Here is a 19,565-nt window from a genome sequence, read left to right as displayed (position 1 = left end):
TTTACTGTTCTATCTAGCCCTAGGATATTATATCCAGGAGGGAGAATTTCTTTGTTCTGTGTTCTGGGTTTTAACCAGGTCTCTGTTATGGTAAGGATATCGGGGGAGTAGTGGGTTATGAATGCGTGTAAGTGAGGAAGTTTGTTTGATATACTGCGAGAGTTAAGATTGATGATGAGTAGATCTGCAGTGTGTTTGTTTGGGGGTATAATGTTACTTGGCCCTTGATTTGGGTGAATATCCCCCGAGGTAAGGAGGTATTTCTTTAAAGAAAGTTGAAGCTTGGTAGTTTGTAGAATATCTATGTGGAGTTTACTTGATGTTTTTCTAGTGTAGAATAGTGAAAAATACTTAAAAATATTATTATGTTGTCACTAAATAAAGAGGGGGCAATAGGAAAGCTTATGTGTTTAATAGCAGGTGTGAAGGTATGTGTTGTATACTAGGTGGTGTGTGATAGGGGTGTGTTTGTGTGTAAGGATGTAACATAGGTTAGAGTTGTGAGGGTTAGTAGGAGAGATGAAAGTAAGGCCCGCATAGTTTGGGTTTGTGGTATTTGGATGCAAGTGGTAAATTAGGAGTGTGGTTAGGGTGATTACAGGTGAGTGGCTGTAGGGAGTGGTCAGGTGATTAGGGTTAGAATAAATGTAGAACTAGTGGGGGTGGGTGGGAATTGGGCAGGGTAGAGGAGTGGAGTGAGCCGAGCATAGCGAGGCAAACAGAGCGGGGCTCAGCCACCACGAGATTACAGAAACAATCAGTGAGCTCTAATCAGGGATAGCAGGAAAAAACAGCCAGATTGGGGTAAGTTCAGTCTATCTGCTTCCTGTAGTGCAGTGGTAGACTGCTGGAAGTGTGTTGCCACCTGGTAGCCAAAGTAAGTTACTACAGCCAGAAAAAAAAAATAACCTGTGTGTATGTTCATCTGCCCTGCAGTAATACTTTAAATAAGGAGCAGTTTACTTTTTTAAAAGCAGATAGTTTTAAAAACAGATTCAGAGTGAGGATAAATTGCAATAGAAGGAGAACCTACAGTTTAGAAAGCTGTGCTCTTTAGTTTGGTTTTGGAGCTGCTTCAGGAAGGTAACTGAAGCGGATTAACACTCTTTCACAAGGTATTTTGCTGGGCGAGTCTGTTGGGCAGGGGATGACCACATAGTGTTTAAGCCATTGGGAAAAGAGCTTAGAAAGCTGTGCTCCTTAGTTTGGTTTTGGAGCTTCTTCAGGTGGGTAACTGAAGCAGATTTACACTCTTTCACAAGGTATTTTGGTGGGCGAGTCTGTTGGGCAAATGATGACCACAGAGTGTTTAACCCATCAGGGGAAGTTTCTAAAGCCAGAGAGCACACAGGCAGGGGAGATTAGAAGCTTCCATGTGGAATGCAGAGAAAGCTAGAAGGATTTTAAAGATGGCGCCACAGGAAGGAAGGCAAAGTTAAGGAGTAATTTAGAAAGCTGTGCTCTTTAGTGCTCTTTAGTTTAGTTTTGGAGCTGCTTCAGGCAGGTAACTGAAGCAGATTTACATTCTTTCACAAGGTATTTTACTGGGCAAGTCTGTTGGGCAGTGGATGACCACAGAGTGTTTAACCCACCGGGAGAACAGCTTAGAAAGCTGTGCTCTTTAGTTTGGTTTTGGAGCTGCTTCAGGCAGGTAACTGAAGCAGATTTACACTCTTTCACAAGGTATTTTGCTGGGTGAGTCTGTTGGGCAGGGGATGACCACAGAATGTTTAACCCATTGGGAAAAGAGTTTAGAAAGTTATGCCCTTTAGTTTGGTTTTGGAGCTGCTTCAGGCAGGTAACCGAAGCAGATTTGTACTCTTTCACAAGGTATTTTGCTTGGTGAGTCTGTTGGACAGGGGATGACCACAGAGTGTTTAACCCATTGGGAGAAACAGCAAGACCTTTTAAAGCCAGAGAGCACACAGGCAGGGGAGAGTAGAAGCTTCCATGTGGAATGCAGAGAAAGCTACAAGGATTTTAAAGAACTAGTTGTTGTGTGACATGATGTGGGAACACAGACATGTATTCTGGGCACATAATTTTACAATATGACATACCTAGGACATGTGGCAGGTGGACACACTTTGGCCAAAGGTGGCCAGTCCTCTGCAGTAGGCCTCACAGCCATGTCATGCAGATATCCACCATTAATCTGTTGAAGGGCAGGATGCAGGAATTGCTTTGAAATTGTCACCTAAGGTGGATCCTGGCCACTGTGCTGCTTGTTTCAGTAAGCCTGGACGTCTATGTCACTGGACATTGCACATTATTTTGTGACACTGCAGCTGTGCTCCTAATCACCATCTGGTTATGGTAAGGATGTCGGGGGTGTAGTGGGTTATGAATGCGTGTAAGTGAGGAAGTTTGTTTGATATACTGCGAGAGTTGCGATTGATGATGAGTAGATCTGCAGTGTGTTTGTTTGGGGGTATAATGTTACTTGGCCCTTGATTTGGGTGAATATCCCTCGAGGTAAGGAGGTATTTCTTTAAAGAAAGTTGAAGCTTGGTAATTTGTAGAATATCTATGTGGAGTTTACTTGATGTTTTTCTAGTGTAGAATAGTGAAAAATACTTAAAAATATTATTATGTTGTCACAAATAAAGACGGGGCTATAGGATAGCTTATGTGTGTAATAGCAAGTGTGAAGGTATGAGTTGTATGCTAGGTGGTGTGTGATAGTGGTGTGTTTGTGTGTAAGGATGTAACATAGGTTAGAGTTGTGAGGGTTAGTAGGAGAGATGAAAGTAAGGCCTGCATAGTCTGGGTTTGTGGTATTTGGATGCAAGTGGTAAATTAGGAGTGTGGTTAGGGTGATTACAGGTGAGTGGCTGTAGGGAGTGGTCAGGTGATTGGGGTTAGAATAAATGTAGAACTAGTGGGGGTGGGTGGGAATTGGGGCAGGGTAGAGGAGCGGAGTGAGCCGAGCATAGTGAGGAAAACAGAGCGGGGCTCAGCCACCACGAGATTAAAGAAACAATCAGTGAGCTCTAATCAGGGATAGCAGGAAAAAACAGCCAGACTGGGGTAAGTTCAGTGTACCTGCTTCTCTGTAGTGCAGTGGTAAACTGCTGGAAGTGTGTTGCCACCTGGTAGCCAAAGTAAGTTACTACAGCCAGAAAAATAAAATAACCTGTGTGTATGTTCATCTGCCCTGCAGTAATACTTTAAATAAGGAGCAGTTTACTTTTTTAAAAGCAATAGTTTTAAAAACAGATTCAGAGTGAGGATAAATTGCAATAGAAGGAGAACCTGCAGTTTAGAAAGCTGTGCTCTTTAGTTTGGTTTTGGAGCTGCTTCAGGCAGGTAACTGAAGCAGATTTACACTCTTTCAGAAGGTATTTTGCTGGGCGAGTCTGTTGGGCAGGGGATGACCACGTAGTGTTTAAGCCATTGGGAAAAGAGCTTAGAAAGCTGTGCTCTTAAGTTTCGTTTTGGAGCTGCTTCAGGCAGGTAACTGAAGCAGATTTACACTCTTTCACAAGGTATTTTGGTGAGCGAGTCTGTTGGGCAAGGGATGACCACAGAGTGTTTAACCCATCAGGAGAAGCTTCTAAAGCCAGAGAGCACACAGGCAGGGGAGATTTGAAGCTTCCATGTGGAATGCAGAGAAAGCTAGAAGGATTTTAAAGATGGCACCACAAGAAGGAAGGCAAAGTTAAGGAGTAGTTTAGAAAGCTGTGCTCTTTAGTGCTCTTTAGTTTAGTTTTGGAGCTGCTTCAGGCAGGTAACTGAAGCAGATTTACATTCTTTCACAAGGTATTTTGCTGGGCAAGTCTGTTGGGCAGTGGATGACCACAGAGTGTTTAACCCACCGGGAGAATAGCTTAGAAAGCTGTGCTCTTTAGTTTGGTTTTGGAGCTGCTTCAGGCAGGTAACTGAAGCAGATTTACACTCTTTCATAAGGTATTTTGCTGGGCGAGTCTGTTGGACAGGGGATGACCACAGAGTGTTTAATCCATTGGGAGAAGAGTTTAGAAAGCTGTGCTCTCTAGTTTGGCTTTGGAGCTACTTCAGGCAGGTAACTGAAGCAGATTTACACTCTTTCACAAGGTATTTTGCTGGGTGAGTCTGTTGGGCAGGGGATGACCACAGAATGTTTAACCCATCGGGAAAAGAGTTTAGAAAGTTATGCCCTTTAGTTTGGTTTTGGAGCTGCTTCAGGCAGGCAACTGAAGCAGATTTGTACTCTTTCACAAGGTATTTTGCTTGGTGAGTCTGTTGGGCAGTGGATGACCACAGAGTGTTTAACCCGTTGGGAGAAACAGCAAGACCTTCTAAAGCCAGAGAGCACACAGGCAGGGGAGAGTAGAAGCTTCCATGTGGAATGCAGAGAAAGCTATAAGGATTTTAAAGAACTAGTTGTTGTGTGACATGATGTGGGAACACAGACATGTATTCTGGGCACATAATTTTACAGTATGACATACCTAGGACATGTGGCAGGTGGACACACTTTGGCCAAAGGTGGCCAGTCCTCTGCAGTAGGCCTCACAGCCATGTCATGCAGATATCCACCATTAATCTGTTGAAGGGCAGGATGCAGGAATTGCTTTGAAATTGTCACCTAAGGTGGATCCTGGCCACTGTGCTGCTTGTTTCAGTAAGCCTGGACATCTATGTCACTGGACATTGCACATTATTTTGTGACACTGCAGCTGTGCTCCTAATCACCATCTGGTTATGGTAAGGATGTCGGGGGAGTAGTGGGTTATGAATGCGTGTAAGTGAGGAAGTTTGTTTGCTATACTGCGAGAGTTAAGATTGATGATGAGTAGATCTGCAGTGTGTTTGTTTGGGGGTATAATGTTACTTGGCCCTTGATTTGGGTGAATATCCCTCGAGGTAAGGAGGTATTTCTTTAAAGAAAGTTGAAGCTTGGTAGTTTGTAGAATATCTATGTGGAGTTTACTTGATGTTTTTCTAGTGTAGAATAGTGAAAAATACTTAAAAATATTATTATGTTGTCATTAAATAAAGAGGGGGCTATAGGAAAGTTTATGTGTGAAATCACAGGTGTGAAGGTATGTGTTGTATGCTAGGTGGTGTGTGATAGTGGTGTGTTTGTGTGTAAGGATGTAGTATAGGTTAGAGTTGTGAGGGTTAATAGTAGAGATGAAAGTAAGGCCTGCATAGTTTGGGTTTGTGGTATTTGGATGCAAGTGGTAAATTAGGAGTGTGGTTAGGGTGATTACAGGTGAGTGGCTGTAGGGAGTGGTCAGGTGATTGGGGGTTAGAATAAATGTAGAACTAGTGGGGGTGGGTGGGAATTGGGGCTGTGTAGGGGAGCGGAGTGAGCCGAGCATAGCGAGGCAAACAGAGCGGGGCTCAGCCACCACGAGATTACAGAGACAATTAGTGAGCTCTAATCAGGGATAGCAGGTAAAAACAGCCAGATTGGGGTAAGTTCAGTCTATCTGCTTCCCTGTAGTGCAGTGGTAGACTGTTGGAAGTGTGTTGCCACCTGGTAGCCAAAGTAAGTTACTACAGCCAGAAAAAAAAATAACCTGAGTGTATGTTCATCTGCCCTGCAGTAATACTTTAAATAAGGAGCAGTTTACTTTTTAAAAAGCAGATAGTTTTAAAAACAGATTCAGAGTGAGGATAAATTGCAATAGAAGGAGAACCTACAGTTTAGAAAGCTGTGCTCTTTAGTTTGGTTTTGGAGCTGCTTCAGGCAGGTAACTGAAACAGATTTACACTCTTTCGCAAGGTATTTTGCTGGGTGAGTCTGTCAGTCAGGGGATGGCCACATAGTGCTTAACCCATCGGGAAACGAGCTTAGAAAGCTGTGCTCTTTAGTTTGGTTTTGGAGCTGCTTCAGGCAGGTAACTGAAGCAGATTTAGACTCTTTCACAAGGTATTTTGGTGGGCGAGTCTGTTGGGCATGGGATGACCACAGAGTGTTTAACCCATCAGGAGAAGCTTCTAAAGCCAGAGAGCACACAGGCAGGGGAGATTAGAAGCTTCCATGTGGAATGCAGAGAAAGCTAGAAGGATTTTAAAGATGGCGCCACAGGAAGGAAGGCAAAGTTAAGGAGTAGTTTAGAAAGCTGTGCTCTTTATTGCTCTTTAGTTTGGTTTTGGAGCTGCTTCAGGCAGGTAACTGAAGCAGATTTACACTCTATCACAAGGTATTGGGCTGGGCAAGTCTGTTGGGCAGGGGATGACCACAGAGTGTTTAACCCACCGGGAGAACAGCTTAGAAAGCTGTGCTCTTTAGTTTGGATTTGGAGCTGCTTCAGGCAGGTAACTGATGCAGATTTACACTCTTTCACAAGGTATTTTGCTGGGTGAGTCTTTTGGGCAGAGGATGACCACAGAGTGTTTAACCCATTGGGAAAAGTGTTTAGAAAGCTATGCCCTTTAGTTTGGTTTTGGAGCTGCTTCACACAGGTAATTGAAGCAGATTTACACTCTTTCACAAGGTATTTTGCTTGGTGAGTCTGTTGGGCAGGGGATGACCACAGAGTGTTTAACCCATCGGGAGAAACAACAAGACCTTCTAAAGCCAGACAGCACACAGGCAGGGGAGAGTAGAAGCTTACATGTGGAATTCAGAGAAAGCTAGAAGGATTTTAAAGAACTAGTTGTTGTGTGACATGATGTGGGAACACAGACATGTAATCTGGGCACATAATTTTACAGTTTGACATACCTAGGACATGTGGCAGGTGGACACACTTTGGCCAAAGGTGGCCAGTCCTCTGCAGTAGGCCTCACAGCCATGTCATGCAGATATCCACCATTAATCTGTTGAAGGGCAGGATGCAGGAATTGCTTTGAAATTGTCACCTAAGGTGGATCCTGGCCACTGTGCTGCTTGTTTCTGTAAGCCTGGACATCTATGTCACTGGACATTGCACATTATATTGTGACACTGCAGCTGTGCTCCTAATCACCATCTGGTCAGTTCCCTAGTGGCACACCATCATCCCTGGTATAGAAGGCATAAAACATGCAAAAGCCAACTGATTGCTCAGGTTTCTAATCAAGAGACCTACCTGGAGAAGGGTATGTGAAACATACAGAGCTGTTTATGATGTGGGACAACTATGTGGATGAACAAACAGGCTGTGTCCTGCTTCTCATCATGAGCTTCATTGCAATGTTTTGCGTGTGATGTCAGAAAAAGTATCGGAGCATGGTATCCCATGAGAGAGTGGTTGCGGTGACACCAGCATTAGTAGTAGGCAGGCACCAGCAATTCAGGGGACTCCCCTGCTTTCTGCATTCTTCACAAGGTAATTGTGCCTTTTCAGTACACACTACTTGAGTAGTGTCCAACTGCAGAATACCCGATTAAAACCTCCCACCTTACCTTCACAGGGTATGTGCTCTGTACAGACACCATGGATGAATCTTTTCTTGAAACATGATGGAAGTAACTGCAATACTTAGTTGCACTAAGGACAACTAGCATGCAGTGCCAAGCAGTGTCCCCAAATATCTCAATTATCTGATGGGTAAAGCCATGAATATGATCAGTAACAATGTCTTACACCTCCTGACACTGTACCAAACATGGTTTGTTTTGCTCAAGGGCAGATAATGCCTTCCTACCTTAACCAATGGATGTCATTGAGTGTTACACTATGCAATGGATGATGAGAATATTACTCACTCCACCTACCATGGCCTGACAAGGTGTTTGACAATATTAGGTCAGGAGGCCTTGCTGAAAACTGTGTAGATTATTTACAGAGTGACATGTCACGTGGTGGATAGCCAAGTGTCTGATAGTCATAATCTGTGAAGATGGCATTGGGAAGTGCTACACTACAATGATGCCAATCAGCAGTGGACTTCCCTCAGACATCATTAATGGAGTACCCCTTCTAGCCATTCCCTTCTCTGCAGTCAAAGCCACTGTCAGTGACCTCTGACTGACTGCATTAACAGGTGATTGCATATTAGGATCCGTCACTGAATCCCACACAGAACCAAGAGTTATCCAGGATGGCCTGAGGCACACATTCAGTTGCTGTCAGAGCCACTGACACATAGTAAATGCCAGGGATTGCACAATGCTATCCTTTTGGAAGTCATCCACTCGTAGAAAATATAGTAGTGTCTGCATACCACAGACAGTTAAGCCATTACTCATAGACTTATGGACATAGAGAGTAATGTATCCTTTGACTTTCACTAGTCAGTTAGATGTGAGGATACATTCAATTTTGTACAACCTATGCAGAAAGGTATGGCATGTAAATTCCAGACTATCATTGTTATACTGTACTTGGCACTCATCACACCTATCATTGAGTGCAATGGCACCTTTGCTATGTCACTACGCAGGCATATCTTACAACTGTAACAGCCACATAGGTTCCATGATAAGCCAATACACATTGTAGATAGCATGTCCTATGCAGTCTATGTCAAGACTGTACATGTGTAGTCTGTTTCCTACATCCAACATCCTGTGGAGGGGATGTGTATGGCTGCCATACCTGGAGGTGTCAGACCCACTGTGTACCTCCCGCTTATCCAAGACAAGATTAACACATGTATTATCTGTTCTACACACCTACACCTTCACTGTGGTATAAATAGTATATGTTGGACAGACAGGTATGTATCCCAGACACTACACCCTATAAGTAACAGGCTCCCCATGCATGTAAAGCACACGTCTGCTGTAATGGACATCATGTGCATGTTACACAATGGGATGCAGAACAAAACAATCATAACTGGTGTAGGACAAATGCCTGTAATGGACACAGGAAATTTGTAGATGGGTATTCTCCATCACCATAGCTTGTAGATGTGTTAGCTTCCGAAACCATGGTGACACTTATCAAGGGTATCAGACCTTTTCAGAGATTGGGGATGCATGAGTAGGCATAATGATGCCATTGTCCTTGTTAGCCTGTTATACACATATGAACCTATGAAGCCATGCACCCATAGTGCAGTACCTTGCTGAAGACAAATTTCTTCTGTGTTAACATTCCATCCTGTGCTGTGACATCTATGGGTTTATTGCTGATGTGCTTCCACAGATGTCCCCTACAGACTCCTGAAACTGAACCATAAACAGGTTCATGATGCACCTTTCAATATGTAAGTATACAGCCATTACAACATTATACAACATAAGGTACACAAAATTATATGGCTTACACATTACAAATGTCAGCATACAGTATCTGTCAGTGACTAGTACAAGTGGCGTGGTAAAGCAGCACGGCATTACACAATTACATATTAATATAAATAGTCACCCTGTGCATCAGACACATAGCTTCATTTCCCTGCATTGATGACAAGGATGACAGGGATGTGGCACAGATATCATCACTTGCACAGAGTGTTGTATTTGGTGCAGGAAGCCTAGGCTGACCCAATAAGTTGAAAGCATGTGTGTGAGATAGGAAGGGAAGCAGGCAAGATGGACCATGGAAATGTGCTGTGTGTGTCAGTAGGTGACCTGAATTTGATAGTGGTGTGTGAGTGTGTGCATGAACACAGTCAAGCTCACTGCTAGTCCTACATGTTTGTATGTTGGACAGCTCCAAATAGTGCATGGTAGAGCTAACAGTTCACTGTCTCACTCCTGAACTTAGGAACTGGTTGTGCCAGGAGTTGCACGGCTACCTCCAGGCCCAAGGTCAGAAGTGATGCTAGTACTTGATGGTGACCACTATCTGCTGGGAGCATGTCCTCCACATGAACACCCAGTACCATGAGCCCCTGGCCTGCCATGTCTTGGTGTGGAGAGCACACTCTCAACTGGAGGGCTGGATGTACTGCCACTACTGGAGCGTGATTGTGCACATCCACGTGGACTCTGAGCAGATGGAGTTGCTGACTTATGTCTACAAGTCCGACACTCAGCTCCAACCAAATGTTCCATCACAGGCAATGTGCATTCCAAGACAGATATTCTGAGATCTGTCTCAGGCCCCCTTCTTTCCACGGCATCAGTGAACCGATCCAGGTTATTACCAATGTGGTGGTGGCAATCATGGATATCAGACTGTCCTGCGTCCATAACCCTGAGCACTAATCTGGAGTACCTTTTGGAACATGCCTGGGCCTCCATGATGGCCTAAAAGATGCACCAAGTGACCCATGATAAGATGCCTGCGACAGGTGGTGGAAGGACAGCAGGCCTCCTGCAAGCACCCATATCAATCTGCCTGTGTGGAACCTCACAGCCATCTGGCTATGGCCAGTGTCTAGAGTCACTGGAGCTATAGTTGCCATACTTTCCTATTTAATGTCCCCACCCTCTGACTGTCCAATATCTGTGGCCTCTGGGGACTGGATATTTGTAGGTATAAAAGGTTGGACACTAAGGAGGGAGAAAAGGACCTGTACCAATTGGCTAGACAGAGGGACTGAGCTAGTAAAGATGTGCAGCAGGTAAGGGTGATAATGGATAATGAGGGAAACGTACTCACAAGTGAGGAGAGTGTGTTGAGCAGATGGAAAGAGTACTTTGAGGGGCTGATGAATGAAAAGAATGAGAGGAAGAGAAGGTTGGATGATGTGCAGATACTGAATCATGGAGTGCAGTGGATTAGCAATGAGGAAGTAAGGATAGCTATGAAGAGGATGAAGAACGGAAAGGTTGTTGGTCCAGATGACATACCTGTGGAAGCATGGAGGTGTTTAGGTGAAATGGCAATTGAGTTTTTAACTAGATTGCTTAATTAAATCTTGGAAATTGAGAGGATGCCTGAGGAATGGAGAAAAAAGAGTTTTGGTACCGATTTTTAAGAATAGGGGTGATGTGCAGAGCTGTAGTAACTACAGAGGAATTAAATTAATCAGTCACAGCATGAAGTTATGGGAAAGAGTAGTGGAAGCTAGGTTAAGAAGGGAGGTGATGATTAGTGATCAGCAGTATGGTTTCATGCCAGGAAAGAGCACTATAGATGCAATGTTTGCTTCGAGAGTGTTGATGTATAAGTACAGAGAATGTCAGAAGGAGTTGCATTCTGTCTTTGTGGATTTAGAGAACGCATATGACAGGGTGCCTAGAGTGGAGTTGTGGCATTGTATGAGGAAGTCGGGAATGTCAGAGAAGTATGTAAGAGTGGTACAGGATATGTACGAGGGTAGTGTGACAGTGGTGAGGTCTGCAGTGGGAGTGACAGATGCATTTAAGGTGGAGGTGGGATTACATCAAGGTTCAGCTCTGAGCCCTTTCTTATTTGCAATGGTGATGGACAGGTTGACAGATGAGATCAGACAGGAGTCCCAGTGGACTATGATGTTTGCAGATTACATTGTGATCTGTAGTGAGAGTAGGGAACAGGTAGAGTATACCCTGGAGAGGTGGAGATATGCTCTAGAGAAAAGAGGAATGAAGGTCAGCAGGACCAAGACAGAATATATGTGTGTGAATGAGAGGGAGGATAGAGGAATGGTGAGGATGCAGGGAGTAGAGGTGGTGAAGGTGGATGAGTTTAAATACTTGGGATCAACAGTTCAGACTAATGGTGAGTGTGGAAGAGAGGTGAAGAAGAGGGTAAAGGCAGGATGGAGTGGGTGGAGAAGACTGTCAGGAGTGATTTGTGACAGACGAGTACCAGTAAAAGTGAAAGGGAAGGTCTACAGGAGGGTTGTGAGACCAGCTATGTTATATAGGTTGGAGACAGTGGCACTGACAAAAAGGCAGGAGTCAGAGCTTGACGTGGCAGAGTTGAAGATGTTAAGATTTGCACTGGGTGTGACGAGGATGGACAGGATTAGGAGTAAGTATATTAGAGGGTCAGCCCAGGTTGGAAGGTTTGGAGACAAAGCCAGAGAGGCAAGATTACATTGGTTTGGACATGTGCTGAGGAGGGATGCAGAGTATACTGGGAAAAAGATGCTAAGGATGAAGCTGCCAGGTAACAGGAAAAGAGGAAGGCCTAAGATAAGTTTTATGGGTGTGTTGATAGAGGACATGCAGGTGGTTGGTGTGACAGAGCAAGATGCAGAGGATATGAAGACATGGAAACAGTTGATCTGCTGTGGCGACCCTTGACGGGAGCAGCCAAAAGAAGAAGAAAGGACTGACTGACAGTGTGCAGTGATAATGATGGCAGAAGAGGGTTGTAAACCTCTGGGACAGATTCAAATCCTGTAACCCCCACCCCTGCCTCACTTTGCCCTCCATCATCATCACATTCTGAAGAGATGCTGACATCAGGTTGTGTAGAGGACAGAGACCAACTCCCCAGTCACCTGTGATAAGAAAGGTAAAAGCAGTACATTAATGCCTGCACTATTATACTCTGCAGTAATATGTTGCAATATATGAAATACTGTATACACTGTTGTCACTATCACAGACCTGTTTAGCTCTCAACCTCATATAGTAGGACATGAGGACATTACTTTTCCCACAAACATCTATAGCTTCTTGTAAATAAAAGTTGCTTACACAGCAATCTCATCAACAAAAGTGAGGTACACTGTTGGCATTTCTGAAGACGCTGCACAGTTGACACATATGGTAATCTGTAATGTCCTGACAATACTGTCATATTTATCAGTGCTGTCACACCTACAAGGCATAGGTATGACTCTAAAGTGCATACAGTCAGAAAATATCTGTGCAGTTGGCACTCATGCCAACAGTACAGCAATCATAGTTTCACTAGGCTATTGGCCCAAGGCCCTAAGTAAACCCAGCCAACAAAGTTCTTTGGCTTACGACACCCAAGAAATTTATTTTCCTGTAACCCTGTTGAGAAGAGCCACAGAAGTGATTCCCGGGGTGTATTTCCTATTTCCCATCCACTCATCAAGATTTTTCTTGAAGAGTGCTAATGAGGAACTTTGCTTGACATAGATGGATAGCTTCTTCCAGAGTATAGGAAGTCTCTGGGACAGGAATCTATCCCTCCAGCATGTCCTGTTTATTGTGGTGTCAAGGTTTAGGTCCCTAGAGCATGTAGCTTGGAGGGATTGGGATTTCTTTAGGTGTAGCATGTCCAACAGCTCTGAGTTGGACATAGCTTTATATGTTAGGCAGAGATGACCTCGGAGTAGGTGATATGCTACATAGTAAAGGTGGAGTTTTTTGAGATGGTTAGTGTAGGGCATCTGTTTGAGGCCAGTAATCCTCTTTGTGAGGTACTTCTGTGGCCTTTCCAGCTGCTGCAGATGTCTTGTGAGGTACATTCCAAAAGGGGTGTTGTACTCTATAATGGGTCTAATGACTGTCGAGTAGAGGGGAACAATGACCTTTTTTTCCTGGATGAGAAACTTTTTGTGATGAGGTGTGCCACATAGAAGGATTTTCTGACTACTGTGGCGATGTGATTATCAAAGGAGAGACTACTGTCCACCTGGGTCCCAAGGTCTCTTATCACACATTCAGCGTTAAGCAGACTGACGCCTATGTCGTAGTTCATGGGTACAGATTTTTTTACCAAAGGGGATGACAATGCACTTTTTGCCATTGAGCTTGAGGCCATGGCTCTGACACCAGGCATCTGTCTCAGTGAGGCCCTTCTGTAGGATGTCCACATCATTTGGGGACTCAACTATGGCTCTTAGTTTGCAGTCATCTGCGAACTTCATTAACCAAAGAATTTCTGTGTTAGCCTGTACTTCGGAGAAGTAGATACCAAATAGGAGAGGTCCCAGGACTGAACCCTGTGGTACTCCACTTGTCACTGGTTTGAAGTCAGATTTGGAGTGTGTAACTTTTACAGTGTGGGTTCTGTCAGTGAGCCAGTTGGCAACCCATCTTGTGATGTAGGGATTTTACCTAATTTAGTGAGTTTAGCTATAATTCCAGAATGGGGGATGGTGTCAAAAGCTTTGGCGAGGTCAAGATAGGCTGTGTGAACCACCTTACCCTCGTCTATGGCTTTGGTGACTGCCTCAAATAAGTCAATCAGGTTGAGGAGGCATGATATGCCTTTCACAAACCCAAAATTGGTGGGGTCCTCAGTTTGGAGGTTACCAGTGTCTTTGTTTATAAGTTCCATGATGATACGTTCCATGGCCATACAGACCAGGCTCGTCAGGCTAATAGGGCAATAGTTCCTGTGATCAGTGGTGGCTCCCCCTTTGTGGAGTGGGATAGCTGTTGCTGTGCACCATTCAGTGGGCACAAAGCCTGATGTGAGGCTGTGATTGAACATGGAGCTTAGGTGGGGAGCCAGTTCATTCTGAAGTTTGTGTAAAATGCAGCCTGGGATGTTGTCTGGTCATGGATGCTGTGTTTTTGGCTTTAGAGAGTGCAGCTTTTACCTGCGTAGTTGTGATTACAGGGACAAACAAAGTTGAAGCAATAAGCACCAAAGCAGTAGTTCCACTGTTAGAAGAACCAGACAGTGGGATGAAGTGTGAAATACTTTATTATTATTGCCTTGTTAAAACCAACATCAAAACTTCACTTTCAGCGAAAAACTTTCATTTATGACCAGAAAAAAACAATTGAAATCAAGGGCTTTCGCTTGGTTCAAATACCAAGCTTTATAGAGATGAACTGTTAACTAAAAGGGCTATTAATATAGGGCTCACCTTCGACCATGTGACAACAGGTCATAATTAAGGTTTAAAGTTGCACATTTTCAAATACCAAATAAAAGAATCATTATTATTCTTATTTGATCTGCCATATTAACCTGGCTACACTCATTTGTACATTATTACATTATTATGCATTACATTGATGTTCACAAAGTGAGATATGAAGTGTACAACAATAATATATTAAAATATTAAAATACTTAATCAATAATCTTATGTCTTATAATAAAATTCATTCCACTGTGTGTCTTTCACCCTACTACTTGATTATATACCACAAGTATCTACTTAATCAAATATATACACAATGAATATATAAATAAATATTTTTGTATATAAATAAATATTTTTAAAAATGTTTTTAAAAATATTTTTAAAATTATTCACTAAAATACTTGTTGAAAACCAATATAAAATATTACAAATAAAAAGTATATTGATGTATATAAACAAATGGCATGCTTAAAAAACGAAATCAATTGATAAACTGTTTCTATACACAATACATCCGCCTTTTGTATATATTCACAATCTAGCCATTCTTAATTTTAGAACACTTTTTATATTAATATTATCATTCAAACCTGGACTAGTAGCAGCATCTAATTTAAGCTGCCACAAGAGTTCCTTGTATTCTAGACGTATTTCCCAATCACCCCCTCTGCCATCCATTTGTACTTGTTCTAATACAATAAAATTTATATGCATTTCTGGGCATGTAGTGGAATGTTTGTAAAAAGCATTGGTTTCTTTTTTTCTAGAAACCTCGTACAAATGCTCATAAATTCTCTTTCTTAGAGATCTCTCTGTTTTACCAACATAAAAACTAAAACATTTTGTGCAATAACCCAGGTATACTATTCGTTGTGTTGCACAGTTCGTGTAAATGTTGGCTTGGAAATGGAAGTTCCTTGAGGGGGGATATATAAAGAGCCTCTGTTTGAAATAAATGTGCACTGTTTGCACATTCCACATTTGTAAGTGCCTTTTTTCAAATTTTTACCATTATTGATTCTCCCTTGGGGTTGAAACTTCTCAAATAATTCTTTAATATTAGTGTCCCTACGTCTAGTAAATCTAGGGTGTCTTGAAATATGTTTTTTTAACTCTTCATGTCCTGTTAAAACCGACCAAAACTTGGAGATCACCTCTTCAATTTGTTGAGAATTATTTGAAAAAGTGTGTATATAGTTGTTGGAAAAACCAGTGTTATGTGTTTGGCTGGGTTTTGGTTCCTGGGTCTGGCCCAAACCTAATAAAGGGGGATACTTGTCCTCCCTGTGATCCAAAACTTCTTTACTCATCTTGTCTATCAAACCCTCAGGATAACCTCTTTCTAAAAACATATTTTTTAATAGTGTCAACTCTTCCAAAAAATATTCTAAAGTGCTGGACATTCTTGATGCCCTTATCATTTGACCCTTAATTATGCATTTTTTCTGATAGAATGGATGGCCACTTGTAAAATGGAGGTATGTGTTGGAAAAAGTAGGTTTCCTATACAGGGACTCTGCATTCTTCCTGTATAGATATGGACCCTTTAGGGGGTGAGAGCTGATAACGTTAGCACTGAGCCTATCTGTCAGGATGTTGGCAATATCAGTTGGTTCTGTAATTTTTGTGCCGTTGTGCTGTAACTCAGAGCAGATCTGGGTGTTGCCTTTGAGTTTCTTGACATAGTTATAGAATGCTTTGTGGTTGTCCCTAGAATCAGTGGTGATTTTGTTTTTGTAGCGAGCTTTGGAGGATCTTATAAGGGATCTCAGCTTCTTACTGAGGCTGACCAGGGAGCTCCTCCACTCATGGGATTTTACTCTCTTTTGCAACAGTTTCTTCCTTCTGTCGTATAGTTTGTTTATGGCAGGATACCACCAGATTGGCTTTGTTTTTTTGGAGGATAGTGTATTGGTTCTGTTTGGGATAGCATGATCCATGCACTCATGTAAGTGCTTATTGCCTGGGATGACACTTCAGGGAATGCATTGCAGTAAATCTACATCTGTAACAAAACAGTGTTGTGCTAACAAGGAGCAGGACCGCAGTCTTGTCCAGTTCCTGAGGAACCTGTGAAAAGTTATGGTAGAGGTAATGTAAATACCACTATGTTGTACTACAACAGGGTAATACATCAAAATAGCTTACATTTACAGTAGACACTTTGTTAATTGTTATGTTGGTTAAAATCTGAGCATGAGATTCAAACTGCAGTTAACCCCCCAAAGAACAAACACCTGGCACCCACATAAAAGTATGTACACCCTTACATACTGAAAGCTACAGTATTTCAATGCTGATTAAACTGAGCCTACCTGGACATTCCTCTGGCATGGAAACTTTGGCACCTACATCCATGATATATGGTGTGATGGATGCCTGGGAGCTGTCATGTGTTCCTAGATTTGCCAGGAATTCCTCAGTGGCTGACAGTGGTTGTTCTGCTACAAGCTCCCTACTGGTGACACCACAATCTCTAGCCATGTCTGCTGCTCTTTTGTGTGAAGCATTAATCATATCTGTCACACGGTGTTAAACCTGCTCATATGTTTTGCTCTGGTGACCTATGGCGTTAACATCAAGGACAATGTCCTCTGACAGTGCTGCCCCATGTTTCCTGTTATGCCTCCCCTTGGACAATAGGAATTCATGGTGGTGATGGAGGCCATCCAGGATTATATCATTCAAAGCATCCATAAAAGAGGCATAGCGTCTGGCATACATGTTTCTTGAAAGACAACAAAATGGGAACACATGTCAGGATCACATACGTGGATGCATACTATGCAGAGATCCAGCAAGAATAAAATGGCTGGCAGTATCCACTGCTTGATTACACATGTCATATTCTACCATGTCCAAACATAGTAAGCATGTGGATACAACTATGATGCTAGTAATAGTCAGCTATTCCCATTTGTACCATGATAAATACTGCTATATGATCACACACCCAACAGAGGATCCACTGTAGTGTGTCCCCTAGGGGCACCTCCCCTGATAATATGTCAAAACAACAGTGGCAAATAGTAGTGTGTTATTACAACCTCTATAAAGGGACATTCCCATGAGACCAGTGTGCCACATTGACAAAAAAAAAATTCCACCCTCGATGTACTGTAAGTCCTTTGTAGGTGTAACAAATCTGGAGATCAATGACATGTCATCATTACAGTTCTAAGAAAGGCTTAATGCTGTAATCCCCATTCCCCCTAAGTATATTCACACATATGCATTATGTTGTAAACAAAAAGGTTACATACCTGATGGAGTACAATACTCCTCTGTTGATTTGTGCAAATATATAAAGGTTTTGGCAATACGCTTACTGTTTGAAGAAAGTCTCATACAGACTGGTTCCACTAGCCAGCTGTTTGCCTTTCGAACATGGTTCTCATTAATTACCAGTTGATTGGCTCTTAACCAGGCTATCATTCTGAAATGCTAATTGCAGCCAACACAGCTGATTTGCAGTATAATCAGCCAATGACATGCAACCACTGAACAAGATATAAGGACTTCATGTAGATTAGAAGCACTTTCTGATATGCTGTGCTGGACATTACTGGGGCCAGGATACTACATCATCACCGAGGGTGCATCTGTAGCAGCTACTTTTGCATACAGATGTGTGTGCTACAGGCTACAGCTGATGCTGCAGGCAAGAAGCATATGCAGGGAGTGTGAACAGCTTGGAGGACAACAAGCTGTAAGAGTAGCTGTTGGAGCTGTGCAGCCTTGTAGTGGAGGCAGAGCCAGAGTGAGGGTACAGTTTCAACTGCAAATTAATGCATGTGTTTAAGGTAAGTATGTTAGGCAACAGTATCACTAACAGAGTACTAGCAACATGTTTGTCATGCCAGTGAGCAACATAGGGGGTCAATATACCATTATGTAAACCATTTGGGCAACTGCCAGACCATGTGTTACATTATGATGGTCATTTGGCACGTGTGTGCTTGCAGTCTTTGTTACTAGCAGGACCTCCATATGTGCATGTTAGTTGCGCAGCTGTGCTAATCTGTATTATCATTTTGAAATGACTGTGTGCTGCACTCTGATATTAGTGGGTCTCATTTGCATTACCTAAGTTAAAATCCTCTGTGCATGCATATTAATGCATGACCTGACACTTTATGCACATAGGGTTATCATATTTGTTTGTATTTAAAAGAGGACAAAATATAGCAGATATTATTTGTCCTGATAGGGCTGAAGAGCAAAAAATGAAGGGCAAAAAAAAAAAAAAGTGTCCATGTTTGGGGATTTTTGATTGACCTGTATGCCAGAATATGAGCCAATCAAAACCTCGCACAGTGGACCCCCTTCTGTTCAATGCGGAACATAAAGCTGTTCTGCATTGAACAGAGCTCTGCTTTTTGATTGGCTCGTATACCGGTATACGTGCCATTCAAAAATGTGCACAGTGGACCATCTTCTGTTCAATGCGGAACATCAAGCTGTTCTGCATTGAACAAAGCTCCGCATTTTCATTGGCTTGTATACTAGTATACGAGCCAATCAAAATCGCGCACAGTGGACCCTCTTCTGTTCAGTGCGGAACATCAAGCAGTTCCGCACTGAACATAGCTCCGCTTTTTGATTGGCTTGTATACCAGTATACGAGCCAATCAAAAACGTGCACAGTGAACTCTCTTCTGTTCAATGCGGAACATCAAGCAGTTCCGCATTGAACAGAACTCCATTTTTTGATTGGCTCATATACCGGTATATAAGCCAATCAAAAAAAAAAAAAAAAAAGCTGAGAAAGACTCCAAAATAGGGATGTCTGTTTTTTGAAAATTCTGCGATTTGTCTGGGTTTTAAAACCCGGACAAATCACAGAATTTTCAAAAAACGCCCGGGCAGGAGCCCAAAAAAAGAGGACGTGTCCGGGGAAACCCGGACGTATGGTAATTTTACTTATAGAACTGCTATAGGGATATTTTAAATGTGTTCGTATCTGCAGGCCTGTGACTTCTATCATTGAAAAGAAGAGATTTAATTTGAAATGCATTGTGTGCCTAAAGAGTGCATGACTCAAGTCATTCATTGATGGCTTCACAATAATGTAA

This window comes from Protopterus annectens, chromosome 2.part1 (assembly GCF_019279795.1).
Source record: "Protopterus annectens isolate FY-2018-M chromosome 2.part1, PAN1.0, whole genome shotgun sequence".
NCBI lineage: Eukaryota > Metazoa > Chordata > Ceratodontiformes > Protopteridae > Protopterus > Protopterus annectens.
This window is presented reverse-complemented; position numbering follows the sequence as displayed.